Below are 10,867 nucleotides of genomic sequence, written 5' to 3' on the forward strand. Positions count from 1 at the left end.
GAATACAGTCAGTTCCACTTAATTAACTATCTGATAACTGAATATTTTTACTTAATAATTCAACTTGGAACATCAAAATTGTTCTATTTTTTATTCAAATGCACTTGAGATTAGTCACAGATATTCATCTGAATGTTCATAAAATGTACGTGGAGTTTAAAATTCCCTTTGGCTTCCTTTAAAGTACATCCATTAGAGGGACATTGAAGAGGTATTTTTCATCTGTTTGAAATAATTTTTCCCCTCCGCGTTGTTTAAAATAACCCCTTAGAATCTTACTTGTAAAATGTGTTTTTTGACCAAAATTCTTCTGCCATACTAACTTCCTTTCATCATAGAATCACTCATAAGAGTGCCACTATTCATATTTACTTACATACATACATTTTTAATGTAGGCATGTGGTTGAGGAAATAAAATATAAATAAAGTATTGAATTTACTTGTGCAGAAGCTCTAGGAAAGTCATAATTGGTGAATATGTAACCTATTGATATTTTAAGAAGAAGAGTGCTGGTTAATATTTATAATAATAGTAACAGTAAACACTAGGAATAGTGACTAGATTAAACTTTTTGCCCCTGGGAGCAGTGTCACAGACCAGCAGCATCAACATCTGTGTATAGGTACTGTTTTATCAATCAATTCCACAAACATTTGCTGAGTACTGACCCCAAGTCCAGCATTGCACTCAGGAGCGATGACACACCATAATGAGGAAGACACCAGGCCTGGCCTCAGGAAAACCACCATCCAGTGAGAATAAACTTACAACAAATCGGGACACAAGTGACAAATGCCAGTTATTTAAAAGAAGTGTGCTTAGAAGCATGGAGGTGACAGTGAGTGCTCCCACGGCCCAAGAGAGATCACGACGTCTTTAGAGAGATGGCAAACTTCTCTGTCTTACAGGATGAACACATTTTTGCCAGGTTTAAAATATAGGTAGGATGGTTCCAGACTAGGAGAACTACATGAACAAACCTTGGAGGATTAAGAGTATGTCTATCTTTCTGAGTAGTACAGTGTCACTTCCGTTTATCTAGAGTCTGGGGTGCATAGAAAGCAATACAGCAGAGTGAAACTATAAAGCTTCCTATGATAACTACAACTTATTGAACATTTTCTAGGTTCCAGGAACTTCATATATATCTCAAACTCTCGGTAGAATCTTGTTTGATATCAGTTACATAAACAAAGACATTACATTTAGAGATTTTTAATGACTTGCTTGATGTCACCTAACAAGTAGTTGACTTGCAATTTTGGGCCAATTCTATTGGTGTTTAAAGTCTTGTGACCCCCAGGTGGAGTTAAAAACAGGTTGAGAGGGTCTTGAATGCATGCTTAAGGAATTAGAGAAGTAGTAAATTATTTTCCTCAAGAGAATGACTTAACCAGATCAACAATTTAGAGACAAAGTTTGGGTCATAACATAGGGATCAAATTAGAAGCAAGGAGACTTGAGACAAAACTGCAAATTATGAGGTGTTTTACTGGTCCAGATGAGAATACTTGTACCAGCAGAATGACAATGGGAATAGGAAGGGGACAGACTCAGCAAACTTCCTGCAGTAAAATCAACAGGACTTGGTTTTGAATCAGGTGATTGAGAGTATAAAAAAATACTGGGGGAGGAAAGAAGTTTATGTTCCCATTGTATATCCCTGGAGATGAACTAAAGTTTATACTCAAATGGTATAGTTTTCACAGATTGAAAGTGCATTGATTTTAAAATACCTTGGCTTTATTTCTAGGAAGCCCTGGGAAATTTCAGCAAGGCTATAGTTTCCCCTCATGTTAGCTTTCATTTTAGTGACCATTCCTTCTGATCTATTCCTCCTCAGTGTCTAGGCACCTAATGTGAAAAAAGACAGTCTGACTAACTCACATGTAAATACCATCTACTCAGTGTGTTAATCTTTCCAACACAGCTAAGATGGCAAAAGAAGATTGTTTCTTGGAGGGCAATACTCAAAGCAAAAATTAAAACAACATGTATCATTCACCTATTTATTGGTTTGTTGAGCATCGAGAATGTCTCAGTCTCTTGGGATAAAAAGATAATAGTGACAGAGTTCACACCAGGTAGTCTGTCTTTGGGACAGACATGCATCTTGGAGAGCCGGAGTGTGGGCTATGGTAGGCAAAATGCTGCTGCCTCCACACTGCACCCACCTAGATGTTTATGCCCTAATTAACGTAAACTGTGAATACATCCTGTTACACAGCAAAAGGAACTTTGCAGATGGTTTTGAGGTTAAAGATCCTAAAATAGGAAAACTATCCTGGATTATCTGGATGGGCCCAGAGTAATAACATAGGACATTAAAAGTGGAAGAGGAAGATGGAGGTCAGTAAAAAAGGTGCAGTAGAAGAAAAGGCAGAAGAGATTCAAAGTGTGAGCAGAATTACACCACATTGCTAGCTTTGCATATGGAAGAAGATGGCTACAAGCCAGGAAATGTGTGGCCTCTGGAGGTTGGGAACCTCCTTCATAGAGAGCTAAAAACTGGTGTTATTAGTCCTACAAACACAAGGAACTGATTTCTCTCAACATGAATGAGCAAAGAAAGAGATTCTGTCCTAGATGAGCTGTCCTATAGAAGTATGAGATAAAGTTTTGTTTTAAGTGGCTAAGTTTTTAGTAATTTATTACTTCAGTAATAGATAAATAATGCAAATGAGAATAAAAGCAATGCTTACCTTAAAATTATATAGAAAATATTAAATACAATACATCACCACATCTCATATATAGAAAACACTGAAGCAATTAGCTCTTAGTTTTACCATTATAGGACTGATTCTAAGCTTATCCCTTGGCCCACAGAGGTTTTTCCATTTTACCAGAAGTGCTATGTAAAATGCCAACCATTCTCCCTGTCCATGATCTACTGCCTCAGTTTCAGAGATATGGTTGTGAATCCAACCTAATTTAAAGGGGGACTTCCATGTCCTCACATTCTTTTTGGGATCCACCTCACCCATGACTGATAATGGGAATACAATAAAATTTAATTCCTTGCAGAAAAGATACAAGTTTTAGACCTTATCTTAACTCCCTCCCCCAAGGCAATAGTTCTCAGAGACAGCTCAAATACGACTTATAGTACTAAAGAGAACACTCTGCTCTTTAGATAAAGAACATCTGCACTCAGGTCAATGATTATGTCATGGTTCCACCAAGGAACAGTGGGGCTAGTGTTTACTTCACACTCTGATACCAAAGGTTGAAGTCCGGTGGTTAGTGGAGAGAGAATGTGATTTCTCACTTGTTTTGCTACCCCATTCCATTTACTGAGTAATTACATCTCATTTTGCTTTGAAGGGGCCACCTGTACTAGATGTTATTGGGTCCCTACACCTTGTATTTTACCATCTTGGAGCAGGATGGTCCAACTTCCAAGTGCCAACATCTACATCTCCACCCTAGGGCTCCCTTTAGTCTACAGTGTTTTCTGTCTATGTGCCTGGCAGGACAGATAGAGTCCCGGAGAATGAACTCCTTCAGGAGTGACTCTCAGTCAGTGGCTGATGGGAGTTGGACTACACATTTCCTGTTTTTCTCAGGTGGGGTAACCACAGTTGCCCACAGCACAACTAGGTTTCAGTTACCAGTCATGGCAGCCGGCTCTATAAGTTACCTTTCACTGGCTGCCTTCCCTTCTTGACAAAACTTACCACATCTCCATCAGTGTTTCCTGAGATTGCCTTCCAAATAAATTATTTGCACTTGGACCTTTGTCTCAGGGTTGGCTTTTAGAGAAAACCCAAACAAGAAACTAATCTTTCCGTGCTCCCAGTTGATGTGCTTTGTCTGAAGATGATTGACTTTATGGTTTAAATGATGGAGCACGTGACACAGTTACCTGAACCTGTGAGTGCTTTGTGTCCCCCATCCCACCTCACCCCTGTCAATGGCTGGTTCAGAGATAAAAACACAACACCATTAGGGTCAGTGATCATAGACATTATAAATGTACAATCCAGTGAGTTAATAGTTTCAACTCATAGATGATCCAGATATGTTCTTGGTATTATTGGCATAAAAAACCCTCCAAATTTATGTGATACCCCTGCTGGATTCTTACTGTCTAGGAGGTAAATAATTATTAAACAACTATTTACTTAAGTAAAATATGTACAGTCATCTATGGGGAATACGTTCCAAGATGCCCAGTAGATACCTGAGATTACAAATGGCGCCAAACCTATATATATTGTTTTTTATTCCTATACATACATTACCTTATGGCTTCTCTTTGGCATATCCCAAAGCATCACTACTTTTGCACTTTGGGGACCTTAGTTAATAGAAGAAAGGTTCCGTGAAACATAAGCACTGTGATACCATGACAGTCAATCTGGTAACTGGTAGGTACTAAGAGACTAACAGGTAGGCAGTGCATGTAGCATGGATATGGCGGACAAGGGCATGACTTGCATCCCAGTTGAACAGAGTAAGGTGGGAAATTTCATCATGCCACTACAGACAGACAACACACAATTTAGAAGTTGTGGATTCTTCTATTTCTGGAATTTCTCAATATTTTTGGATTGCATTTGACCCTCAAACTAAAACTGGGGAACGCAAAACTGTCTAATAAAGAAGATTACTATAATTACAATTGTGACAGTACTGTTTCAGAAAAATAGAGTGTATCATTGGTTTTAAATGAAAGTTCCTTTCAGCTTTTAGAAGTCCACTAAGTTTTTTTTCTATTTTTTTTAAAGATTTTATTTATTTATCTTTAGAGGGGAAGGGAAGGAGAGAGAGAGAGAAACATCAATGCATGGTTGCCTTTCGTGCATCCCCTGCTGGGAACTGGCCTGCAGGGAACCTGTCTGCAACCCTGGCATGTGCCCTGACTGGGAATCGAACCGCGATTGTCTGGTTCGCAGGCCCGTGCTCAATCCACTGAGCTACACCAGCCAGGGCCAGAAGTCCACTAAGTTTTTAAAAATTTTCAGAAATTTCAGATATGCTAACCTCACTGGTTAATATACTATTACTATAATAATAAAGGTATCATCTTAGTACAAACCCAATTTTCACCATAGTTCTTTTTTTAATTGCTTAGACTAGAAGGCACAAATCATAAAATGAAATGACTATTTTAATGTAGCAGTGAAGATGAATTTAGTTATATGAATTATATTCATATAACCTCTTTAATTATATGAATATCCAACTGCCTAAATGCTAAGCATTGGTTAGATCTTTCAGGAAACATAGCAAGTGATGAGAAAATGTGTTTTATTGAATGTATTTATCTTAGTCCTTTGGGGCTGCAATAATAAAATTCCATAGTCTTATAAGCAACAGAAATTTACTCCTTATAGCTTAGAAGGCCAGAAGTCTGGGATCCAGGTGCCAACATGGTTGCATGAAGGCCGTCTCCCAGGTAACAGACTGCTGCACATGTGCACACATGGTGAACCAGGTGAGGCAGCATGTGAGGTCTCTTTCACAGGGACACTTCCCATTTATGAGAGCTCCACACTCCTCAATGAATCACCTCCCACCTTAGGATTGTAACAGCAACGAAGAATTGATTAGGTAAGTGATGAAAATTAAAGGCTGAAAGTGATCATGTCGTCTAGAAGTCTCTGGTTTTGTAAAGATAAAAAAAGGGTGTGCACAGTGTCAGCTTGGTTAGGCTCTTACAATATGGGCAGCAGGTTGGGCTCTGGTTAACTAGTTTCTCCTGAGGGCAGGCTTTGTTAAGAACTGAGCGAGTGCTGTGACCTATTTCAGAATGGTTCCTTTTCCTCTCTCCCCACCTGAAACGTGAGTTTGTCTGGCTTACCGCGCCCCCCCCCCCTCCAATTTATACGGTGACTACCTTGTCAAGCTCCTGGAGATAAAGGTCACAGAAGTATAGGGTTCTCCTAACACTGGAATTCCCTGGAGTCTTTCACTCTCCAGGCCTTCATTAATTCCACTTCTGATCTTTCTACTTCCACCCCGCAGTTAGCTCCCATGCAGAATTCAGCTTCAGAATCTCTGCTCAGGTAAGCCATGGAGCCCTGTGTGTGCCTGTCTTCCCATCCTTGTGGGAAGTGATTTGCCCTGTGTCTTCCCCTTTCTTACAGATTTAAGAATAATTGTTAATTTTTCCTTCTGCACAACTTTTTACTTATTAGGGCACAGTTGCAATTTCTAAGCTCTTTATATGTGGAACCAGAGACTGGAAGCAGTTTCCTTGAATTTTGACATTAGTTCCTGAACTTTCTTTTCCTTTTAATGTATTTTCTTATCAGCTAATATTTCATCCATCATCTCTTAAAGTTCATATATTATTTATTTACTTTGGAATGAAAGTAGTTTCTGCCTATAAAAATAATCAGTTTCACATAAATGATGAAAAATGACCACAAATAAATACTTTTCTACATGTATATTATGGTTCCATAAAAAATTAAAGATAAGCTATATACCTATCTTTCACATATTATGCTATTCTATTTAGTGGCAGATTTTTGTAAGCCTCCAACTGCCTTTTTTTCAATTTTTCTTTATTTTCTTCATTAAGTGAATATATTCTCATGAATATACACATATATTCATGCAGAATACTATTTACTAAACAATTTAGAGACTAAATCTTGCGTCCCCTATGTCTTTAATTAACAGCACTTTGAACTTCCTTTTCTTTGACTGTGCCTGTATTTTAACTTGAGGGTTTAATTAATCATTCACTAACCTGGGGAAATTTCAAGAAAGCTGGAGTAACAAAGTCTGTAAACTTTGTTTAGTGTAATTACTCATTTAGATAATATGTAGTAGGATCTTGATGTAAAAAAAAAAACCAATCTGACAATTTCTGCCCTTGAGTGGTTAGACCATTTACAATTAATGTAATTATTGATATGGTTTATTTATCATTTGTTTTGTACTTTACCCATTTTTCTTTATTCCTTTTTTCTTGACTTCTTTGGGACTGAGTACATTTCATAATTTTCTTTTTCATCTCTAGTATTGGCTCGTTAGCTATTGCACTTAAATTATTTTTAGTATTTTCTCTAGAATTTAATTTATCACAATCTACATTCAAATAATATTTTACTAGTTCATATAAAGCATAAGAACCTTATGATAGTATTCTTCTATTTCTGTCTCCCATATTTCATGTTATTATCTTACATTTTATTTTGTCAAATGATATAAACTTCAAGATACATGGTTACTTTGCTTTTAATATTAGGTATATTTAGAAGAAATTTAAAAATTGAGAAAAATGTCTATATTTGTTCACATATTTATTATTTCCAAGGTTTTACCTGGTATCATTATATATTCCTGCCTGAAAAATCTTTAAAAATATTTCTTGTAGAACAGTTCTTCCTGCAATGTCTCCGCTTTTGTTTGCCTGGAAGAAACATCTTACTTTTTCCTTCCTTCATTTTACAGAGATATTTTTATTGGGCATGAAATTCTTGGTTGTCAGTTTTTATTTTTTCTAACACTTTAGTATCATTCTACTCTATCTAGAATTTTATATCATTTTATTGTGTTCTTTCCTGTATGCTTTCTATTAAGAAGTATGCTGTAATTATTGTATGATATGTACTTTTCTATAACTGCTTTTAAGGTTTTCTCTTTATGACCAATTTTCATAAATTTAATATTAATGTGCATTTGTGTGGATCTATCTATCTATCTATCTATCTATCTATCTATCTATCTAATTTGTCTATCTATCATTTACCTATCATCTAGCTACCACCTGTTTATTTACTTTGCTTGGGGTTGATTGAGAATCTAGGATCAGTAGGCTTACATAGCAATTAACAAATTTGAAAATATTTTACTTATTATATCTTTAAACATTTTGTGCTTCTTCCCTGTTCTCTTCTTTTTGTGCTCTATGTATTTGTTATACTGATCAATATTGTTACAAAGCTCATTGATGCCCTGTTAATTTTTTATTCCCATTTTCTTTGTGATTTTTTAAATTGTTCTATTCATATGTCTTTGAGCTCACTGACCATTTTTTGTCTAGTTTCTAATCTACTTTACTCCCATGCAGTGCATTTTTCACTTCAGGTAGTGAATTTTTTATAGTTAGAAGGTTTATATAGCTTTAAGTCCTCTTTCCAGTATATGCTTATGTTATTTTTCACATTTTAAGCATATTTATATAATGTATAACAGCTTTTTTTTTAGGTCATGGTCTAGTAATTCTATCATGTCTGCTGTTTGGGGAACTGTTCATTTTTATTTACTTTCTCCTCATCATATTTTCCTATTTTTTTTGCATACCTGATCACTTTGGTATCTATGTGGCAAAGGATGGATTTTTCATTGTTGAGTGTTGGATTTCGTTCTGCACACAGGTAAGCACTCTGAGATAAGCAAGATCCCTTTGAGGTTTACTTTTACGTTTTGTCAGCACAACCAGAGCAACTTTTTCTGAGGAGCTAACTTAGCTCTACTATTTAATGTGACCTTTCTACAAACTCTGCCCTTTGTCTTGTGTGTTTTAAGGTCTTTCCACTTTGGTTGGTTGGCATAAAACTATCTCTACCTATGTTTGAACTCTGGCAATTGTTAAACCAATTGCTTTCGCACTAGCTTTCAGTGGTTATTTTCCCAAACTCAGGGACTGTTTTTTCCCCACAAATGGGCAAATCAACCAAAGCCTTAAGGAGATTCTCCTGCAGACTCCCAAGCTCTTTCCTGTTTATTTCTACCACTCCACTATTCTGCTCTGTAAAATCTCATTCTTGACCTTCCTGAGCTCTGATAACTGTCTCTCAACTCACTGCCCCCACTCCAGGCTTTATTGCAGTTTCTTGTGCTTTGGCCTGAACCCTGGCTCCAGGTGGTAGACTGGGCTGATCATAAACCTTACCTTGTTCCCCTCCTTTCAGGAATCTCCATCTGGTGCTGCCTGCTGCCTTTTGTCCAAAAGTTGTTAATATACATTTAAAAATTTTACTTTTCTAGTCATTTATAGTAAGATGGAAAAAGTGGGAATGCGTTTTCATCCTCCATATTTATTACAACTTCTGTTCCAGCAGCCAGCTACGGGTGACAGTTTTTCTCTGTACTCTAACCTTGTTCCTAATGTGCCGTGTGGCTCTACCCATTCTCTGTTAGGAAAGGTTTCTCCTTGTTTGTTCAGGGTATGCTCTGGTACTGCAAGGAAGTCTCTTCATTTCTAGATGGCACCTTTACTTTGGAATGAACTGGTAAGGAGAACCGTTAGGGGAGGGAGAAAAAGCAAAATTAAAGTTCACGGACATCAGTTTGGAGAGACATAATGATGAGGCACATTGTGTCCCTCACTACTTCCTACAATGCACATATGCACAGTCACCTTACACACAAACATACACTTGTTACACACATGTGCCACATATCAATATGTCCACAGCTACAAAATTAGCTCCCCAAAAGTCTTTTCTACATGTACCCTTATCTTTAAAATTTATCTCCTGAACTCTCTCTCATCTGGTTAAAGGAAGGGGTCCCTTCCAGCTTACTGTTAACCATTTCAAATGCTGTAGCTTCACAGAAGTCACAGACCTTGCTTCTCCCAGCAGCAACCTGCACCCCCACTCCTTCCTGCCAAGAAAGCACAGTTGAAAGAATAGGAAATTGTCAGAATCTCCTTTAGAAACTTTCATTTAAAGTACTCACTTGTGGAACTGAGGTTGTGTCTGCTGCTAGTATACTTCTGCAATTTGGTCAACAGTATTTTTTTCTGCCAAAATTTTATGTATTTTTCAAAGGATTGGCACTCTTACCTATTTGTGAACTAAAATTTAACTCCAGTTTGCTTTTATTTCTGAGAAATGTGTTCATTTTCTAAAGAAATGTTACAGTTACTCTCCAAAATATTGAAATGATTTGCAGATGAGCTTGCTAAACATCTACTGCTGAATATTGGTAGAAACTGAAAGATGCCAGAAAACTAGGAAATAATAAATGCTATCTTCAAAAAATCCTGACAAAATGTTAGGTAAAGGGAAAAGCACACTGACATCCTGAGAATAATTCTGCTACAGTTGATGAAATATATGCTTGAAACATTTGTAGCCACAGTATTAAATGCTAGAAGTGAGAATGGCTGTAACAATGCAATTCAACATATCTCAAATTAATGTTCTTATAAAAACTTCCATTAAACTGGCTAGCCAAGGAAATGTTATAAATGTAACATGTCTACATTTAAATTAGCATGTGGCAAAGTCTTATGATATTCCTATGAAAAATAAGACAACTACGGCTTTTAAAATAACTTAAAAAGACTCATAATGGTTTAAACAACTACACCTAAACTTTAATGATTAATGAATGAATGTCAACATAGAGGAAAGTTGAAAATAGCACATTATAGCTTTGCGTACTGGATTTTTATTTATCACTCAATTATATAACAATGAAAGTTACATACTTGTTAAATTTATACAGAAAAATTTTGAAGATAATGATGAATATATATTTTTTCATGTCAGAATCATGGGTTATGAAGAGCTTGGCAAAGTGGCTACAAAATATAATACTAAGCACTAAAAGTGGCAGGTATAGCTACACAGCAACACACCTAGTCCAAAATATTTTGACTCTGTAGTAGGTGAGTATTAGTTCAATATTAGGCAATAGTATCTTGAGGGTCCTGAAAACTTGTTCCATTCATTTTCTGTTTTGATAGGTGAATGGCACTGACAATGTACAGTCTCTAAGCCCATGTCAGATGATAGTCCTGCTCTATTTTGTGAAGGCATGAGAAGTCTAAGAATATGATAGACACTTCAAAGATGCGGCATTTGGATGGAATTGGGCAAGAATGTGAGTGGCCTAGAAAACATAGAGGAAACAGGTAGAAATAAAAAAAGAAACTGATCATTGTAAA

The sequence above is a fragment of the Artibeus jamaicensis genome, unplaced genomic scaffold (genome assembly GCF_021234435.1).
Source record: "Artibeus jamaicensis isolate MK-2021 breed Jamaican fruit bat unplaced genomic scaffold, CSHL_Jam_final contig_391, whole genome shotgun sequence".
Taxonomy (NCBI): domain Eukaryota; kingdom Metazoa; phylum Chordata; class Mammalia; order Chiroptera; family Phyllostomidae; genus Artibeus; species Artibeus jamaicensis.